The sequence below is a fragment of the Astatotilapia calliptera genome, chromosome 23, assembly GCF_900246225.1.
Source record: "Astatotilapia calliptera chromosome 23, fAstCal1.2, whole genome shotgun sequence".
NCBI lineage: Eukaryota > Metazoa > Chordata > Actinopteri > Cichliformes > Cichlidae > Astatotilapia > Astatotilapia calliptera.
This window is the reverse complement of record NC_039323.1, coordinates 28,132,067-28,152,487: the sequence shown is the minus strand read 5'-3', so window position 1 is coordinate 28,152,487 and position 20,421 is coordinate 28,132,067. Positions and strand designations below refer to the sequence as shown.

The 20,421-nt window shown below is 41.9% G+C and overlaps 1 non-coding gene across 1 annotated transcript; it reads left to right on the top strand.

Moving 5' to 3' along the window:
* Nucleotides 1-387: 387 nt before the first annotated feature.
* On the top strand, nt 388-460 carry trnam-cau (transfer RNA methionine (anticodon CAU)). Its single transcript has one exon. It is a non-coding gene; the product is annotated as a tRNA-Met (tRNA).
* The last annotated feature ends 19,961 nt before the right edge of the window (nt 461-20,421 follow it).

The following is a 20,421-nucleotide window of genomic DNA, read 5'->3' as shown; positions in this document are numbered from 1 at the left end:
CAGTGGGTGACTGAATATATGTTTACAGACATTGCTGGTAAACCCGTGTGTCTTATTAGTGGAGCTAATGTGGCTGTAATTAAGGAATTTAACTTAAGACGGCACTACGAGACAAAAGAAGAATGGTCCGTTTTGGGGGAAGATGGTGTCTTGAGCCTCGCTTGATACACAGTACGTGGCAAAGGCAACCCATCCATTGTCTACCGCTTGTCCCTTTCAGGTAAGCCGGAGCTGGGTCAAAACACCGTTTTTAGGATCTCCTGTGGCACTCTTCACCTCCAAAACCCGTTCAGGGCTTAAATACCTGGGGACTCACCTTTGTTTGTCCAAGCTGAATTTCATTTCTGTGCAGCTTCGAGAAATCGTCCATTTTCAGGCTCCCTGTCAGCCTCGTTGGCGCAGTAGGCAGCGCGTCAGTCTCATAATCTGAAGGTCGTGAGTTCGAGCCTCACACGAGGCAGGTGTTTTGGTACAGAGTTGGTCCATCCATTTTGTACCTCTTCTACCCATTTCGAGGACGCTGGAGCCTTAGAACCACTCCTTTGTAGTGGATTTTCAGCCTCCTCCGATGCGAGATCTAGAACAGGGATCAATCCAAATCATTCTGCCATTGACCGTGGAAAGCCTTCCCATCTGTTTGATTTCAAGACTCACACGTGGCAGGCGATCCTCCCCTATGGATGTGTGCCGGCCCTCTGAAACCACTTCATCCAACTTTCACCACAATTCCTCTTTCTTTTCTCAGGTCAGAATTGCGGGGCACCACACGTTGGCTCCCAAATGACTCCTACCTGTTATTTCTTCTAGGACACTTTGTCCAGGTAGGGTTAGGAATGTCTTTGCATTGGACTCACACGTGGCAGGCGATCCTCCCCTATGGATGGGTTAGGGTTAGGGAATAAGAAGACAGTGGAAGTAAGACTCAACACAAGAAAGAGACAAGAGGCCACCAAACTAAAACACAGACTAAGACACACGAGCTTGACACAGACAAAAGCATAAACAGACATGAAGACAAGACTGGCTTTAACACTAGAGTGTTTTCACAAGTGTTCCATCCACTTGTGGAACGCTGAAGAAGAACTACACTTAAAATAAATATGGAACTGAAAACAAAAGAATACATAATGTAAACATATCATCAAATAATCCAGGACTCACAAGCAATGATATGATGAACAGAACTATAAAGAACAAAACTGAGAAATGCTTGGTAAACTGACCAAGAACTATGTCATCATGTCATTTTTTTAATATCATAGTTAATGTGTCCTGATTTGTAGATAGTGCCATCTTACAAATACCAGGAAATCCAACTGGGTGACAAGCCAGAGTTGTTTGTCCACACACCCACTGACTAGAAAAAGGGTCCAAGACTCTTCAAGCTGGGATACAGGCATTAAAGAAAAAGATGTAAACAGATAGAAAGTCATTAGGAAGGCATTGCCTGTTGTTGCTGCTGCTGTCAGACTTTTTAATTCATCCACTTGTGTCAGACACATATTGAACAGGAATAAACATGACTCACTGCACTCTCACTTTGTATGCCACAATGTTTGCTTAGACACCTGTATGCTTATATTGTTTATTATATCCCAGAAACATTAATGTTAAAACTTGTGCTCCTATGTCTATATATAAGTTTATTTTCATATATCTATATTAATCTATTTATAGCTCCATTCCCTGACTTCATTTTATACAATTGCTTTGTTCCTGCATGAGAGCTATTTAAAGTGGTTTCACACACAGTGCCTCCAGATGAATACAGAGTAGTTTTGGACAGCAGAGGCTGGAGAATGGTATTGCTCTCTGTGTGAAAAATAACTACTTTTTTGAAATGAAGATGAATGTATGTTGTCAAGGCAAAAAAAAGTTTTTGCTTTTAAACAGTACATTGCATAGTGAGAGTTGGCAGTTCGTCTTGTAATTGGAAGGTTGCCGGTTTGAGCCCCGGCTCCCACAGTCTCGGTCGTTGTGTCCTTGGGCAAGACACTTCATCTAAAACCTACTAGTGTTGTATATATGAATAATGTATATAATTTTGAATAATTTCATGTAAATTTAAGTCTTATTAATAGAAACTGAGGAAAGAATGTAATTTGTTTTTACACATCTTGATACTTGGATATGGGGATTAATAGGTAGTTATTTATATATTTTCATTATCTTCTGTATTTCAAACTGTAAATTAAGCTTGTTTGGTTATATTTTTTATTGCACTCTTGTAATTTTTCATGCTTATACTTTTAATACATTTTTGATAACATAAAAATAAATCTGAAAGATACCTGCATTTTTCAATACAAAATTCACAGATATTTTCAAAATTGATTTGGCATGCAGCGTTACATTGGTAAAGTATAATATATTGCATTAGAAACTTTCACAGGATCAGTACTGGACTATATCAAGTTCTGTATTGCAAATGTGACTGTGGACAAAAGCATTCGGGTTTTCCCAAACCAAAAACCCTGGATGACCAGCGACATCTGCACACTCCTCAAACCCCACAATGCTGACTTTACAGGGAGTGCAGAATTATTAGGCAAATGAGTATTTTGTCCACATCATCCTCTTCATGCATGTTGTCTTACTCCAAGCTGTAAAGGCTCGAAAGCCTACTACCAATTAAGCATATTAGGTGATGTGCATCTCTGTAATGAGAAGGGGTGTGGTCTAATGACATCAACACCCTATATCAGGTGTGCATAATTATTAGGCAACTTCCTTTCCTTTGGCAAAATGGGTCAAAAGAAGGACTTGACAGGCTCAGAAAAGTCAAAAATAGTGAGATATCTTGCAGAGGGATGCAGCTTTCTCAAAATTGCAAAGCTTCTGAAGCATGATCATCGAACAATCAAGCGTTTCATTCAAAATAGTCAACAGGGTCGCAAGAAGCGTGTGGAAAAACCAAGGCGCAAAATAACTGCCCATGAACTGAGAAAAGTCAAGCGTGCAGCTGCCAAGATGCCACTTGCCACCAGTTTGGCCATATTTCAGAGCTGCAACATCACTGGAGTGCCCAAGAGCACAAGGTGTGCAATACTCAGAGACATGGCCAACGTAAGAAAGGCTGAAAGACGACCACCACTGAACAAGACACACAAGCTGAAACGTCAAGACTGGGCCAAGAAATATCTCAAGACTGGTTTTTCTAAGGTTTTATGGACTGATGAAATGAGAGTGAGTCTTGATGGGCCAGATGGATGGGCCCGTGGCTGGATTGGTAAAGGGCAGAGAGCTCCAGTCCGACTCAGACGCCAGCAAGGTGGAGGTGGAGTACTGGTTTGGGCTGGTATCATCAAAGATGAGCTTGTGGGGCCTTTTCGGGTTGAGGATGGAGTCAAGCTCAACTCCCAGTCCTACTGCCAGTTCCTGGAAGACACCTTCTTCAAGCAGTGGTACAGGAAGAAGTCTGCATCCTTCAAGAAAAACATGATTTTCATGCAGGACAATGCTCCATCACACGCGTCCAAGTACTCCACAGCGTGGCTGGCAAGAAAGGGTATAAAAGAAGAAAAACTAATGACATGGCCTCCTTGTTCACCTGATCTGAACCCCATTGAGAACCTGTGGTCCATCATCAAATGTGAGATTTACAAGGAGGGAAAACAGTACACCTCTCTGAACAGTGTCTGGGAGGCTGTGGTTGCTGCTGCACGCAATGTTGATGGTGAACAGATCAAAACACTGACAGAATCCATGGATGGCAGGCTTTTGAGTGTCCTTGCAAAGAAAGGTGGCTATATTGGTCGCTGATTTGTTTTTGTTTTTGAATGTCAGAAATGTATATTTGTGAATGTGGAGATGTTATATTGGTTTCACTGGTAAAAATAAATAATTGAAATGGGTATATATTTGTTTTTTGTTAAGTTGCCTAATAATTATGCACAGTAATAGTCACCTGCACACACAGATATCCCCCTAAAATAGCTAAAACTAAAAACTACTTCCAAAAACATTCAGCTTTGATATTAATGAGTTGTTTGGGTTCATTGAGAACATGGTTGTTGTTCAATAATAAAATTATTCCTCAAAAATACAACTTGCCTAATAATTCTGCACTCCCTGTAGGTCTGTTGACAGAGCTCTGTACAGGTCTGCTCGAGCTGACCTGAAAAGGGGTCCCACCTGTCCAGCAACAACACACGAGAGGTGTGGCATGGAATAATAGACATCATAAACCACAGAGGCAGAACTGTGAAAACAGAAAACCTGAGTGTGCAGCTAGCAGAGGAAATAAACAGCTTCTTCGCCCTTCATCTGCCTCAGCCCTGCTCCCATCCTCATCCTCACCTGGTTCCTGCACCGCTCCATTCACTGTAACGGAGCACGATGTCAGATGTGTTTTCCTAGCAGTGAACCCCAGGAAGGCGGCCGGTCCAGACGGAATACGTGGTAAAGTGCTAAGACCATGTGCCCACCAGCTCACCCTCATCTCCACCAGAATCTTCAACCTCTCACTGGATGAAGCAGCCATCCCATCCTGTCTAAAATCAGCCACAATCATCCCAGTGCCAAAGAAGTCTCCCATCACCAGCCTGAACTATTATTGCCCTGTGGCCCTCACACCGGTAATCATGAAATGCTTTGAGAGACTAGTCCTTCAGCACACCAAGGATTACCTCCCCCCAGAATTCGACCCCCACCAGTTTGCATACCGTGCAAACAGATTCACAGAAGATGCCATCACCCTCCACTCGGTGCTGAGTCACCTAGAACAGCGGCAGAGCAACGCCAGAATGCTCTTTGTGGACTACAGCTCACCCTTCCACCACTCGCCCATTGAGAGCCTACTAACTTACTGCATCACAGTATGGTACAGCAGCTGCACTAAGGCGGATAGAGCCACCCTCCCAACATGTTTGCAATGAGTAGGAGATGCTCTGTATCTCACTGTACAACTGTATAGTGACAAAGGTATTGGGTTCTTTTCTAAAAATTGCTATAAACAGAGGAACCCAAACTGATGAAAAGTGGCGAATATTTTTTTTCAAATGACTATTTTTAGTGGATTTTTGATATAGAAGCAGAATGACAGAATGTTAAAAGAAGTTACTTTTAGTCACTCTAAGCTGGGCATTGCGTTCTCTGGTTGTTCAAAGCCATGGAACTTTAGACTTTCCAAGCAAATAATGATGGCCATACTGATGTTCTTTTCAGTACATTTTACTTTATGTTCATTTTCATTTTTATGATGTTTCTATTTTTACATAATTCCTCCCACATAGCAAAATTGGTATGGCCTGGATCTGTCCCACACAATGTGCTTACACATGGCCTGCGTACCGCAAAGAATGACGGCCCTATGGTGGCCCAGATCTGGTTTACCAGAGGTGGCCCACACATGAGCCAGCACAAGGCCAGTTGCAGACACACTGCTGGCCCTGTGCTGGCCCAGAACAGTTTCAGCTCTGGCCCCAGATGTCAGCCTAATGTGTACCTTAGCCATGTAAGCCATGTAATAACAACATGTGCTTGAACATAATAGTGCAAAAGTAACATGACGAAACTGTTCAGACAGTGAATGGACTGATTCTTATACAGCGCTTTTTTACTCACCCATATTACTCAAAGTGCTCTATACAACATGTCACATTCACCCAATCAGGCCAAATGTGGCATGCCATCACATAAACAGTGCCATCTTACCATGCCAGAAGTCAGCCAGCAGTGCCGGCTTGACACCAGATCCAGGCAAGACCCGTCTGCTATGTGGGATGACTTGTTCTTTTGGCGTTTTAGTTGTGGATTATGTTTGGACTGTGTCTCTTGCCCTTTCAGTATTGTTTGCTTGTGCTTCTAAGTGTCCCTTTGTTTCTTTTTAGGTTATGTAGTATGGGTTAGAGATATTTTGTATGTTGTTTTTGTTTAATAAATCCGCCTTTTGGATTATTCCCTGATGTGCCTGAGTTCTGTTATTTAGTGCCACTTTGAAAGGACACACATCCAGCATTGACATATAATTGTTCTTTCAATTTTTGATAAAGATTACAGTGAATTGAGATGTAACTTGGCCCAGAGGTACGGTAGGACGCCCAGAGTAAGAAAGTGTTGAAAGTTGGACATCAACTATTATGGATGATTTTTAATGAATTTTTGAAATTTCCATAATTGTAGTGTATTGGCTGTATTGAATTTCATTTAAATGTCCTTTAATTTTTTTTGGAATTTTCCAGTAAATCTGGATGAAACTTGGCACACAGGTAGAGTAGGTGTCCCAGAGGAGGAATGTGTTGAAAGTTGGGCCTCAACTACTCAGGATGATTTTTAATGAATTTCTGAAAATTGACATAATTCTATTGTATTGGCTGTATTGCGTGGAATAAAAATGTCCTTTAATTTCTGAGGAATTTTACAGTAAATCTGGCTGAAACTTGGCACACAGGTACAGTAGGTGTCCCTGAGGAGGAATGTGTTGAAAGTTGTACCTCAACTACTCAGGATGATTTTTAATGAATTTTTGAAAATTGACATAATTCTATTGTATTGGCTGTATTGCGTGGAATAAAAATGTCCTTTAATTTCTGAGGAATTTTACAGTAAATCTGGCTGAAACTTGGCACACAGGTACAGTAGGTGTCCCTGAGGAGGAATGTGTTGAAAGTTGTACCTCAACTACTCAGGATGATTTTTAATGAATTTCTGAAAATTGACATAATTGTAGTGTATTGACTGTATTGGATTGAATAGAAGTTTCCATCAATTTCTGAGGAATTTTACAGTAAATCTGGATGAAACTTGGCACACAGGTACAGTAGATGTCCCAGAGAAGGAATGTGCTGAAAGTTGGACCTCAACTACTATGGTTGATTTTTAATGAATTTTTGAAAAGTGACATAATTGTAGTGTATTGACTGTATTGGATTGAATAGGAGTTTCCACTAATTTCTGAGGAATTGTACAGTGAATCTGGCTGAAACTTGGCACACAGGTAGAGTAGGTGTCCCAGAGGAGGGATGTGTTGAAAGTTGGACCTCAACTACTCAGGATGATTTTTAATGAATTTTTGAAAATTGACATAATTCTATTGTATTGGCTGTATTGCGTGGAATAAAAATGTCCTTTAATTTCTGAGGAATTTTACAGTAAATCTGGATGAAACTTGGCACACAGGTAGAGTAGGTGTCCCGGAGGAGGGATGTGTTGAAAGTTGGACCTCAACTACTCAGGATGATTTTTAATGAATTTCTGAAATTTCCATAATTGTAGTGTATTGGCTGTATTGAATTGCATATAAATGTCCTTTAATGTTTGAGGAATTTTACAGTAAATCTGGATGAAACTTGGCACACAGGTAGAGTAGGTGTCCTAGAAGAGGGATGTGTTGAAAGTTGTACCTCAACTACTCAGGATGATTTTTAATGAATTTTTGAAATAGACATAATTGTATTGACTGTATTGGGCTGTTCCATTGTAATTTGTGTGCGCGCGTGTGCGTTTGACTGTTCGCGCGCGCGCACGTGTGCGCGAGTATAGGCTTTCAATCAGGATATAAAGCGAAAAGGCGCTACGGTAAAGACTGGTGTAAAAGGAGGAGGCTACCCACCCCCGTCCCCTTCTGGCTGCCTCTGCCTCAATTTTATCCCACAACTTAGACATTCACATTATTCACACTCTCATTACACATACATATAGGATCTTGGGGGTGGGCACAATCACGGAGTCCAAATTACCATCAGGGTGTATACCTCACCCCTGACGTCGTTGCCCACCTCTCAATTTTAAATACACTTAGTCATTGAGGGCTAGCAGGAGGGACTATGCGCTTACCTGCTGCTCCTTGGCAGGTAGCTCCATGCCCTCCTGGGTTTTAATTGCACCTTAGAACACATATGCATCAACACTACAATGAGCGGGTGGAGGGAGGTTTGGAGTCTTCTCCCACCCCCATTCTCTGCGGCCTGCTGGAGCGGGAGGGCTAGTAGGAGGAGTTGGCCGTCCGACTGCGGTCTGGGGTGTGGGGCCTCCCTGCTGCTGCGGAGTCGGGGTGGTCTGCCTCTCCCCACCGCAGGGAAAAGGGTAACACCACCTGGGTCTGGGTGCAATTCCCCCCTCCAGGGGCAAGGGTACCTAGACCCGGTTCGTAGAGTACGCTTGGGGAGTGTGATTGTGTGTACAGCGTCTCTTTATGTCTGTCTCCACGTTGGTTGAGTGTGGAGTGAGTGCATATGAGAGCATGAGGGTGGGAATGGATGTTTGTGTCTGTGTGTGCCTGTATGTCTGTGTCTATATGTCAGGTTGGGTATCAGACGCCACCTCTCTGGGGACACCTCAGGCCCTCCAAGGTTTGGAGGCCTATCTCCACCCACCACCACTTCCCCTGCCGGTGGCGGACTCCCTCAGGTGTCGGTGTGTTGGTGGTCCTTTGTGTCTGGGGGTGGGCGTCCGGGTACACACCGGCTCACTCCTTGGCGGCCGCTTGTCGGGGCCTGGGGCCTGGGGCTCACTCGGGCCCCTTTGGAGGTGGGGTGCCCCCGGCCTCTCGGCCTGGGGCTCGGTCACTCAGGCACAGCTGGGGGCCGGCGGAGCTCACGGGCGCATCACTGCAACTCCCCCTGACTTCTGCTCCGCGGCTGCTGGGCGAGCCCTCATCTGGGACTCTCCTCAGCTCTTACTGGAACAGTGGCGCGGCTGCCCCTCTGTTGGTCTTCCATGGTCTCTTGTGTTCTGGGGGCCTCTGGATGTCTGGAGTTTTGATCTCCTCCATACCCGCTTCACACCCTGGAGGACGGGGCTGTGGCCCCCCCCACACTCCCTAGCAGATCATTACATGGAGAAACCTTTGGAATGCAAGCATGCTGATCCACACAGGTGTACACACGGGTGTTCACAGACGCGGACCACAGCTTTCTTGGCTGCTGCCTCAAAGCACACTGTGCGCTGTCTATCTTGCGTGCTGCACAATATCGTTTATTATTTAGTAAATATTGATATCTATGACTAGCTAGTTTATTGTGATGGTGCTTTGTTTTCTCTATTATTATGTTGCTCTTTGTTGTTTGCTGTCTCCTCTGTTTGTTTTTTTTGTTTGTTTGTTTTTTTTTTCTCCATACAGGTGACCCAGGAGTTCTTTTTTTTTTTTTTCTCTCTCTTCCCCCCCCTTCTCACCGTCTCTTCTCCCCTTTGGTTTTCTTTCTTTCTCTCCCCCTCTTTCTCTCATTCATTCCCCCTGTCCTATTTATTTAAAAAAAAAAAAAAAAAAAAAATGACAAAGGATGAACTGAAGCTCTGCCATCACGTAATGTCGCATACTGCTGTTTCTGATGTCATTTAGAAAAAAAAAAAAAAAAAAAAAAAAAAAAAAGACTGGTGTAAAAGCGCAAGGAAATTTATTCGGCGGATAAGAGGCGGCTGGCTTGACCGCGGCTCACAAATGACGGCTCACTTTACCGCGGTCATTTCCAGCACCGGTAACCAGTCATGCTGAGGTTTTAATACCTACTTGCATTTTATTTGCCCCAAAAACAGTTATGTACAAAATGAGGGAGAACACGGCAGGTCCGTATAAAGACAGACTTGACGAAAAGGCAAAAAGAAAAGGTATGAGGAAAAAAAAATCAAAGGAGTGAAAGGGTTAGACCCATACGAGCATACAGAGTGGACTAAAGACGTTAGCGCGCTGCCCAACTTAAATCATGCTCATATTTATAATTATATGGTCCTAAGTTTGAGTACATACACTCATGAAGGGTTTAGTAACTTCAGATCCCTGCGACAAGCCCAGGTCCAGTTTACTGACGCATGGGTACAGGACCTTGAGATGTTCAGAGTAGAACATAAGACCGTTGTCCGTACAAAGGTAAGTTTACCAGTCACACAAAACTGTCTTCATAAATACCCATTAGAAAACCGTGGAATAACATTCTGTGAAAATATGACAAAATATATCAAATTAGAGATGTTATAGGGCTTTGGAGCGTGATATCACGGGGGTGGGCGTAGAAAGGATTTTGGCCTGATCCGCCATTTTCGGGGTCAAAACAAAGTGCAAGCGAAAAGGGAGCGAAGGCACACACAACAGCCATGGTTCGTATTTGCTGTGTGGTCAGCTGCAATGTTTGATTGCACGACCGGCAAGAGAATAAGCTTGAAAATGGTTTATCTTTTCATTCTTTCCCCACCTAGAAGCAACATGAGGGAGCTTGTGTATCGGATGTTACCATACGAAGGTGTCTAGCCTGGATAACAGCTGTGAGACGAGCTGATATCCAGTTCCCTTCCATCTCCAAATATCTGTTGGTGCTCCAGACATTTTCATTCCGGTAACTGCTAAATATGTTTATATCACTCTTTATAGCCTGTTAGTTTTATTTTCGATGCGCTCTGAGGTCATAGCAAATTAGAACAAACATCCTACTGAGTGATTTTGCAGAACTACCTTCTATTTATAGACTTGCTAATTATTTGGCATTATTGCAGCAAACCAGCCTATGAAATGGATGAAACACATCGTGACTGGGTTCCAGCGCTACACAAGGGACCTGCTTCAAACATACCACCATGCCAATCAGATTACTTCTTCCATGTGAGGGTGAAGAGGTGACCCTTCTGGATAAGATGGCGAAGGTTTGGTGAACAGTGTGGTAGTAAAACCAGGGGAAAATGAAACTTGCTCCTGTTAAATATTCTTTAGTCTTGTGCTGTATAAATAGCGGTATATTTTTCAAAAGATACAGTAAATAAAGTAATGTTAGTAGTCGGTGATATCATGTAAACACTGTCATGATTTTGTGTAAACATTTTGTCATTTGTAAACTATAAATGACATGGATCCTACATTGTAACTGATGTGATGTTCTATAAAGTGGTTTTAATTTTAAAAAAAAAAGAGGCAAAAATTAGTTTGTTTCTTTATTCAATTTTTGAACAGAGTGGGACTCACTCAGTACATATTCAGTAAATGCAAATTATTTACATGGCAGTGCACTTCAGGCATAAATCTAGACCCCTAGATAAAACATTATGGGTCATTCCCACAACCCACAGCTTTACTGTGTGCCAGCAAAGTATCCAATAGCAGTGACAACTCCTCCACAGTAGCAGGTGGGATTTTTCTTATTTGAGGACGGCTACTTTGACCTTTCAATACAGATGGTCTGTTTATGTTTTGATTGAGAGCCTTTTTTTGGGCAGCTGAAGAGGAGAAGTCTATCTTATGGCCAACCTCTGGCTGTATCTTGGTCATATTACACAGCAAAACCCAGTATGCAGGTTTATCTGTAACAGTCCTTGTGCCACGGATCCGCACTGCTGCTTCTACTTTAAACAGAAGAGCAGGGACAGGTCTCCACGACTCCAGCCTTACAGGTGCAGTGGGTGGCTTCAACCTTCCCTGTGATGCGCAGTGACCCATGACTGCAATGCTGGTTCAGTCAGTCTTTAAGAGTGCAGGACCTGAAACACACACAAAGTTCATTTAAAGACAAGAACTATGAGCCAAGGCAGACATAAATGTGTTTTATCTACTTTATCATAAATGTAACAAAGTGTTTAGAAAGTTAGCACATACATATAATTTTTCATTTTTTATGCATCCATCTATAGAATGCTGCATATTATATTCTACATCTGCCTGTTATCTCTCAGAAACCTGCCTGCAGAAAATGAACCTAAAGTATGTAATGCAAGGATGTCATCACTTTAGAGATGGAGAAAGCATAAAGTGACAATTATGAATCACTTAATATGATAAGGAGATTCTGCAGGTCATTAATCAATGTATAAAACTAAAATAAAATGTATTTTTAGTGACACAGGATACAAACATGGAAGCAAGATGTATAATTAGGATTATTTATAATAAATATGAATAAATTATTGTAATTTCTTTAACCATAAAGAATAACTAAATCCTTCAGGACAATGTCACATCAATGCACTGAACTCACTATGTTATCCCTCTAACAGCCTCCACATGTTCTCACTGTAATTTCCCCCTCATGAATGAATTTATGCTGAGAGAGAGAAGAAAGATACTGTGGCTGTAGACACTAGTTATGTTCCTCTTATGCACTCCAGATGCACCTTAATATGCGTATCACCTTCAGAACTATTTTACTCTGACTCTCTTTTTGACCCTTTTTATCTCTTACTGGTAAAATTTAGAGAGAATTATTTTCATTTTAATGCACTGTTCTGTGCCCATCTGTTCTCAGAACTGTAATTTGTTCCATCCCATGTTAAAGTTCCTAAAGTTAAGTGAAGTTAGGTTTGCAGTCCCCCCTCCCATGGTTCACAGGGTACCAAGGCCTCTAAGCCTCTAAGCGATGGCTTGAAGAAGGCAGCAGTCAAAACAGTTCACTTCAGTATTTAAAATTTGATGGCTCAATCAAAGAGTGGGACAAAGAAAATAGCCAACTTCTGCTCAAAGTTTTACAGTAATCTCTACACATTTGTCAGAAGTCGGCTTCTCAGTTCTTTGACTCCATCCCTAATGTGAACCAGCTGTCCAAAGAGGACAGTGATTTCTGTAACAGACCAGTCTCTTTGAAAGAAGTTTCAGATGCAGCAAGTAAGCTAAAATGTAATAAATCCCCAGGTCCTGATGTTTTGTTTTGTTTTTATATATTATATTTTTATTGAAAAAGGACTTGTTACAATAAAGTGCATAGATATTATTTAGTCAAAAAAAAAAGACCAAAAAAAAAAGACTTTTTCTTAGTCCTTTCGTTTTACATTCAAATAACAAAAGTGAACTCGGTGGCTTGACAGTGTATACATAATGCAGCATGTTCAACTTATTTACATAAAGTACATTCAATACATATTATAAGTAGAGGGTCGACCTGACATTGTACAATACATTGGAGATACACCAAGTCAGGGCTGCTCTTACCCAAATTCAGGGGGGGGGGGGGGGGGGGGGGGACGACACACAAAGCTAATCCATTTATTCCATATTTTGTAGAATTTGTCTTTTCAAATTTTTCAGGAGAATGTAAATTTTTTCCATTTTAAATATTTCAAAAACCACATTAAACCAGTCCTCAAGTGTTGGCGGAGTTGGATTTAGCCACTTTCTGGTTATTGATTTTTTGCTGGCCGCTAATAGCGCTTGTAAGAGCTTTGTGTCCCCTCCCCAGACCGAGCCAGCAACCAGGTCCAAATACAAATTTACAAAATTAATATCAAATTTTATCTTAAAAACCTCACACAGACTCACAGACTTTCTCCAGAGCATCTGGCCTCTCCCTTAACCTCAATAAGTGTGAACTGCTACCAGTGAACAAGTGTACTGTGTCCTGTGTTTACGGTATTCCAGTGAAAAGTTGTGTAACATATTCGGGAATCCTTATTACCAAGGATAAGAATTCTAGGAACGCTCTAAACTTTAACCCTATCATCAATAAAACTCAAATGTCCTCAACAATTGGTTGCAAAAAGATTTGTCCCTAAAGGGTAGAACGCTGCTCACCAAGGCTGAGGGTTTGTCTCGCCTGACCTATGCTGCTCAATCTTTACATGTCGATAACTCTACATGCAAATCTGTTGATAAATTGTTATGTAATTTTCTATGGAAAAACAAAATTCACTACATTTGCAAATCCGTAGTTATGAACAATTACAACAATGGTGGCTTAAATTTTATAGATTTCAGCTCCCTAAATTATACTTTCAAAATAAATTGGATTAAAAAATATCTCAAAAACCCTTAACTCTCTCATCATATCTTTTCACATTTGGGTGGCTTGGACTTTATTCTTCTCTGCAACTACAATATTCAGAAAATCCCAATTAAACTCTCAAACTTTCATCAACAAGCTTTTTTGGCATGGTCCTTGATCTATAAACATAACTTTTCTCCACAAAGATATTATATTTGGAACAACTGTAACATTCTTTACAAGAACAAGTCGCTGTTCTTTGAAAACTGGTTTAATAATGGTATACTTCTGGTAGGTCAACTATTCAATAACGCAGGCTTATTATACAATTACTCAGAGTTCCTATCCAGATATAACATCCCAGTATCCCCAAAGGAGTTTTGTATTGTTTTTGATGCCATACCACCTGGTCTGTCCATGTCGTTTAGAAATACCACTGCCTCCCCACACCTGTTCATGTCCCGCCCTATCTTGAGAGGCACTCCTTTAGGTCAGATTTGTTTCTCCTCTTGTAAAGGTGTGAATGCAAAGATTAAGTCTCTTTTCCAAGAGTCACATATCTCTATTCCTCCTTCCATTTCTTTCTGGTCTAATTTTGTCAAGGACACTGACTGGAAAAACGTTTGGTCTTTGCCACAAAAATTCCTCCTTACTAACAAAGTGAAGGAAATTTCATTTAAACTAATTCATAGATTCTACCCTGTTAAATGATTACTTCAAAAATGTAAGAGGGATATAGATACTTTTTGGTCCTTCTGTAAGATCATCTCGGAGACCTGCTCGCACCTATTCTGGTCTTGTGCCTTTACACAGATTTTGTGGAAAGACATCGCTAATTTTATCTCTAAGAACATATTATCAAATTTTGTGCTTTTTTTACCAAAATGTGTTATTTGGTTATACTGACTTTAGTTGGAAAGACTCAAATGCTCTTTACCTCATTAATCTGATTTTACTCCTTGCCAAATATCATATCCATAAATGTAAGTTCTCGAGCAAGAAACCTCACTTTTTAAGAAAGAAATTGAACTCTATGTGAATATAATTTGTCGGAGCATTACGGCTATCGTAGGCAGGAGCCTTGCGGAGTGATATGTACTGTGCTTCAACATAATATTACCATATTGTGTGTGTATAACCTCTTTTTACGTTTTGTGGATATTATACATGGTTATGCTGAGGATATGTCCTTGCATTTGCACTGTTGAATTTTTATATAACTTTAATGCACATAAAAAACAGCTGCTTGTTTCACTTAAACAAGCAGCTGTTCTGCGAGAGGGCGGTAATCCTTTGCGGCCAGCAGCATTGAGTTGGTGAGGCGACCTCGCACTGGCAACTGTTGGAGGAAGACATGAGTGAAGAGGAATCGACTGTCATCCATTCCTAGGAAGGACAGCATGCTCTCCATGGGCTCGAGAGCGGTACCATCACCCATGCCTGAGAGAGAGAGGAGTTTCATGGCCCACTTTATGTGAGAGAGGGAGTACCGCTGCAGCAGCGGTGTTTTGAGAGCGGTGTATTTCCCTTGGCTGGGGGGATCCTGGAGGCGGGTCATCACATGGCGGGTGGACAGCAGATCCAGCAAGGCCACCACATTTCGGCTCGTGTGCTGAAACGCCACGAAGAGCAAACCGAGCTTCGACATACATGAGCTATAAAGGAGGGTAGTGAAGCCAAAAATCCGGCAGCTTAACCACCACAGCAAAGATTAAAATGTACAGCTCTGCTATCACTTCTGATATAAATGAAGACAGAAAACTAAAGCTCAGCAGTAGCTTTTGTAGGGTTACTGTCTGAAGTTGGGCTAGCTGGTATATTTAATGATGTTCTGTGTGGTGGCTAGCTACACAGCTATGGTTAGCATAACATAAACACAGTGAAGCTGGAGAGTGAACGCTAACCTTTTTCTCTCAATAAAATAATAATAATAATAATAATAATAATAATAATAATAATAATAATAATAATAATAATAATAATAATAAATTTTATTTATGAGCGCCTTTCAAGTCACCCAAGGACACTTTACAATAAGATAAAACACTTAGTAAAACAATGGCAGAATAAGAACAATAAAATAAAAGCACAAGATAAAATGAACAAACAGTGGATTCACAGTGAATATGCAGATTTGAACAGATGAGTTTTGAGTTGGGATTTAAACTGGGGGAGAGAACCAATATTTCTTATTTCTGGGGGCAGAGAGTTCCACAGCCTGGGAGCAGAGCAGCTGAAAGCTCTGCTTCCCATGGTGGTGAGGCGAAAAGAAGGTACAGTAAGCTGGATAGAAGAAGAAGAACGAAGTGAACGGGCAGAACAAGTGGTGGTTAACAGGTCAGAAAGGTAAGAAGGAGCGAGGTTATGAATGGCCTTGAAGGTGAGCAGAAGAAGTTTGAAAATTATCCGGAATTTCACAGGGAGCCAGTGAAGTTCCTGAAGAACAGGGGTGATGTGCTGGTAAGAGGGGATTCTGGTGATAATGCGAGCAGCAGAGTTCTGAACCAGTTGAAGCTTATGGAGGGATTTTTGGGGGAGACCATGCAAAAGAGAATTGCAGTAGTCAATACGGAAGGTAACAAGACTATGTACAAGAATGGACGTAGACTGGGTGGAAAGAGAAGGAAGCAATCTGTTAATGTTACGTAGATGGAAGTAGGCAGAACGGGTGAGATTATTGATGTGAGATTTATAGGAAAGTGAACTGTCTAGGATGACACCAAGGCTCTTAACCTGAGGAGAGGGGAAAACTGTGGAGTTATCGATGGTGAGTGAGAAATGGTTTGCCTTCAAAAGGTTGGATTTGGTGCCAATAAGGAGGATCTCAGTTTTATCCTCATTGAGCTTTAGAAAATTAGAGGTAAACCAGGATTTTAACTCGGATAGACATTCTGTAAGGGAAGAAGGTGGGAGGGAGGAATCAGGTTTGCAAGAGAGATATAACTAGGTGTCATCAGCAAAACAGTGAAACTGAAGATCAAATTTGCGGAAGATGGTACCTAGAGGGAGGATGTATATTATAAAGAGAAGAGGGCCTAAAACTGAGCCTGGGGGAACACCAGAGGTGACGGGGAATAGACGAGAGCGGAATGATCTTAGTTGAATAAACTGGGAACGGTCGAGGAGATATGATTGAAACCAGGCGAGGGGTGTGTCAGAGATGCCGAGAGAGGAAAGTCTGCTTAGAAGGACAGAGTGAGAAATGGTGTCAAAGGCTGAGCTCAGATCTAAAAGGACGAGAATGGTGAGAAGACCAGAGTCAGCTCCGATTAGAAGATCGTTAGTGACTTTAAGTAGAGCAGTTTCGGTACTGTGACATGAGCGAAAACCAGATTGAAATCTCTCATAGATGTTATTATTAACCAGGTGTAAATGAAGTTGAGCTGCAACCACTTCTTCGAGTATCTTAGAAATGAAGGGTAGATTGGAAATCGGACGGAGGTTGTTAAAGTTGTTAGGATCTAAAAAAAGGTTTTTTCAGTATAGGAGTGACTAGAGCAGTCTTCAATAAGGAGGGAACAATACCGGTGGTGAGAGAAGAGTGAATGATAGCAGAAATGAGTGGGAGTAAAGAAGAGAGGCAGGATTTCACAAGTCCCGTGGGCATGGGGTCAAGATGACATGTGGCAGGCTTTGATTTACATATTAACTCGGAAATATCAGATAAATCAGGAAGATGAAAAGTGGAAAACGGCTCAAAAAGGAGAAAAGGTTCTGGAGAGGGCGTAGACACAACATTTGATCTGAGTTGCTGGTGGATGTTATTGATTTTCGTAGTCCAGAACAGGATCAAGGAGTTGCAGGTTTCAGAGGAATAGAAGTGCGGTGGTAAAGCGTCGGGGGGTTGAATTAGTTTGTTGAGAACTGAAAACAGAGTCCTTGCATTACCCTCATAAGAACTGATAATACCAGAGTAGAAGCTTTGTTTGGCCTTGTTGATGGAGTCTTTATACTGAAGTACGTGGTATTTATAGATTTCTGAATCAACAGTTAAACCAGATTTCTTATATTTACGCTCTAGCTGCCGAGCTTTGGCCTTCAGAGCTCGGAGGTCAGAGGTAAACCAGGGAGCAGAGCGAGCAAAGGAAACAGAGTGGGTTTTTACAGGAGCCAGAGAATCAAGGACAGTGCGTAGACAATTATTATAATATAACAACAAATCATCAGGAGTAGAATAGAAGTCCGAAATCTGAACATTGTCCAAACTGGTAGTGAGAATGTCCATATCGATGTTCTTGATGTTGCGGAACGAGATGAGACGGGTTGGCTTGGTAGAAGAGCAGCAGAGAGTGAGGTTAAATGAAAGGAGGAAGTGGTCAGTTATGGGGATTTCAGTAGCAGAAAGATTCGAGGGAGTACGACCAGAACAGCAGACAAAGTCCAGGGTGTGTCCTTTAGAGTGAGTGGGAAAGTCGATAAATTGTTTAAATTCAGAGCCTTCGAGACAGGAGGAAAAGTCTCTGGTGAGCAGAAGGTCATTATTGTCCATGTGAATGTTGAAATCTCCCACCAAGATCACATTTGGGGAGAGAGATGAAAGATGGGTTAGTAGATTAGCAAAGTCACTGAGGAAGACAGGGTTAGGTTTGGGGGGACGGTATACAGTAGCTATGATGGTGGGAATGGGTCCAGTCAGCTCACATGCAAGGACCTCTAGAGAACTAAAGGTATCAACGTTAACTGGCAGGACTTTCAAGTGCTGGCGAAAAAGGATCGCGAGACCACCCCCACGACCTGAGCAGCGGGGTTTAGAAAAGTAAACAAACCCCAGAGGATCAGATTCGGTTAGCTGAGAAAAGTCATCAGGTTGTTGCCAGGTTTCAGTCAAGCAGAAAAAGTCAAACTTACGGTCAGATAGGAGGTCTTGGATGAGAGGTCCCTTACTTGTCAATGAACGAATGTTTAGAAGACTGAAGTTGAGTGGAGTATCTTCTTTTTTGCTAATCGCGGTGGGCGCCCTGGGCAGGTGGGCTAGAGATCGATGGTTGACAGCCCGATCAGGGTTCCTGCGAGGGCGGCGAGTAGCAGACCAGAACGATTTAGTTCCATTGGAGTTATGGAAAATCCTGCGGGACCCGCGATGGATGTATCTCCGGCGAGGCTGGAAAGTGATGCCCGGGTGGTAGTGGAGCTCCGCCGGCGACGGGAGCGATAGCTGCCCGCGAAGGCGCAGGAGCTCAGTGGCTGTATAGCGGAGCAGTCCAGCCGTAGGATGGTAGACGAGCGTTAGGAGAATCCAAAATAGTGTCGACCAGCTCAGGAACATCTTGGTCCACATCTTCGATTATGTGGAGGAAAAGGAGCCGAGCCGGCCGGAGCAACGAACAGGTAGGCAAAAATAGCTCAAACAGTTAAGCTAGTGCAGCTCACTGAGAAGAAGACGTGAGAACACATTCAGCTGAAATAACAGAAGTTGAGGACAAGCGTTGCAAATCAATCCCTGGCAGAGATCGATCTGGTCCTGAGTGAAAATGTTCCTGTTCATTCAAATCTGAATCCAAATAATCCAATTAATCCAAATAAATCCAAATAATCAAAAAATGTACCGGTGAGTAGCGGCAGCCAGACGCGCCAGCGTTCACTCAAGCTGGAAATAAAAATCAAAGTTAATGTGAGGGTTCCTGAAGGTTAGGGACAAAGGCAATCGCATGTCGGGATGATGTAAACGGATCAAACTTCAGTGAGGAGAACAACTGCAATATAATGTAGTCATTAATATACTGCTGCATGGGCTGGCTGTATTTTAAAAGTTTTAAAAACTGAGCTTTCAAATGAATAGTGATGAGGAAAACCGAGAGAGGCCTACAGTGATCACCGCCTTTTTTAGGGGCTTGTTCAGATTAAATAGAACAAAAACATTAAAACATGTAAAAACACAACAGCCTTAATAAATGCAGAGTAGTTTGGACCTGGAAGCAGGGTTCATCATGTTATCACCTAAAGATTGGATATCCCACCTGCTGTGAATGTTTTAATGCAGTACAGTTGTTATTATTATCACTTGTCACATCCTGTTTATGACAGTTACAATAAAGAACATTCATATAAGAAATAAAATTGTCTTGTGTAAACTGTATGTGGTGTTAAATAGGCCTATACTACTGTACTTTAATGTCAGTCATAAGGGTGGGACTTCAAGAGCCATATATTTTATGAGGTGGTACTTATTGTGAAAAGTTTGAGAAACACTGTTCTAGGGGATCCTGTGAACGAAGACTAAGACTAATATTTTGCTTTCAGTGTGAGTCCAGAAGAGCTAAACAACAGTGTAGAAGTTCCCCACAACAGGTTGCTTCCCTATTTTTCAGGTTTAAAATCAGTTTTTCTGCCCTGATGCAATGACATGTTCAGGTGGCCAAAGGAACAGTGAACAGTAGCATTTAGTGTGTGAATGTGTGTGTGAATGGGTGGATGACTGGGTGTGTGTAAAGCGCTTTGGGGTCCCTAGGGGGGACTAGTAAAAGCGCTATACAAATACAGGCCATTTACCATTTAGTACTATGCTGAATCTCCTCATACCCGTGTGCTGATGTGTGTGCACTGCTCTGCTATTAAGACTGAACTTGAGAAGCTCATGCAACCTAATAAATCTTGAACAGTACTTTTACTGAAACCCAATTAGGAGAGAAGACGCCAAAGTTGATGGAGGTTCTAGACATATTGTAAAAGTGATGAAAATGAGGAAAAACTGGATTTGTTTACAATTAATCCAAGGGTATTTATTTTATGTTCCTTTCAGCATGGACAGCTTTTATTGGAACACCTGTATGAATTAGTAGCACCAGCTTTCAAGGCTTGATCAACCTCCATT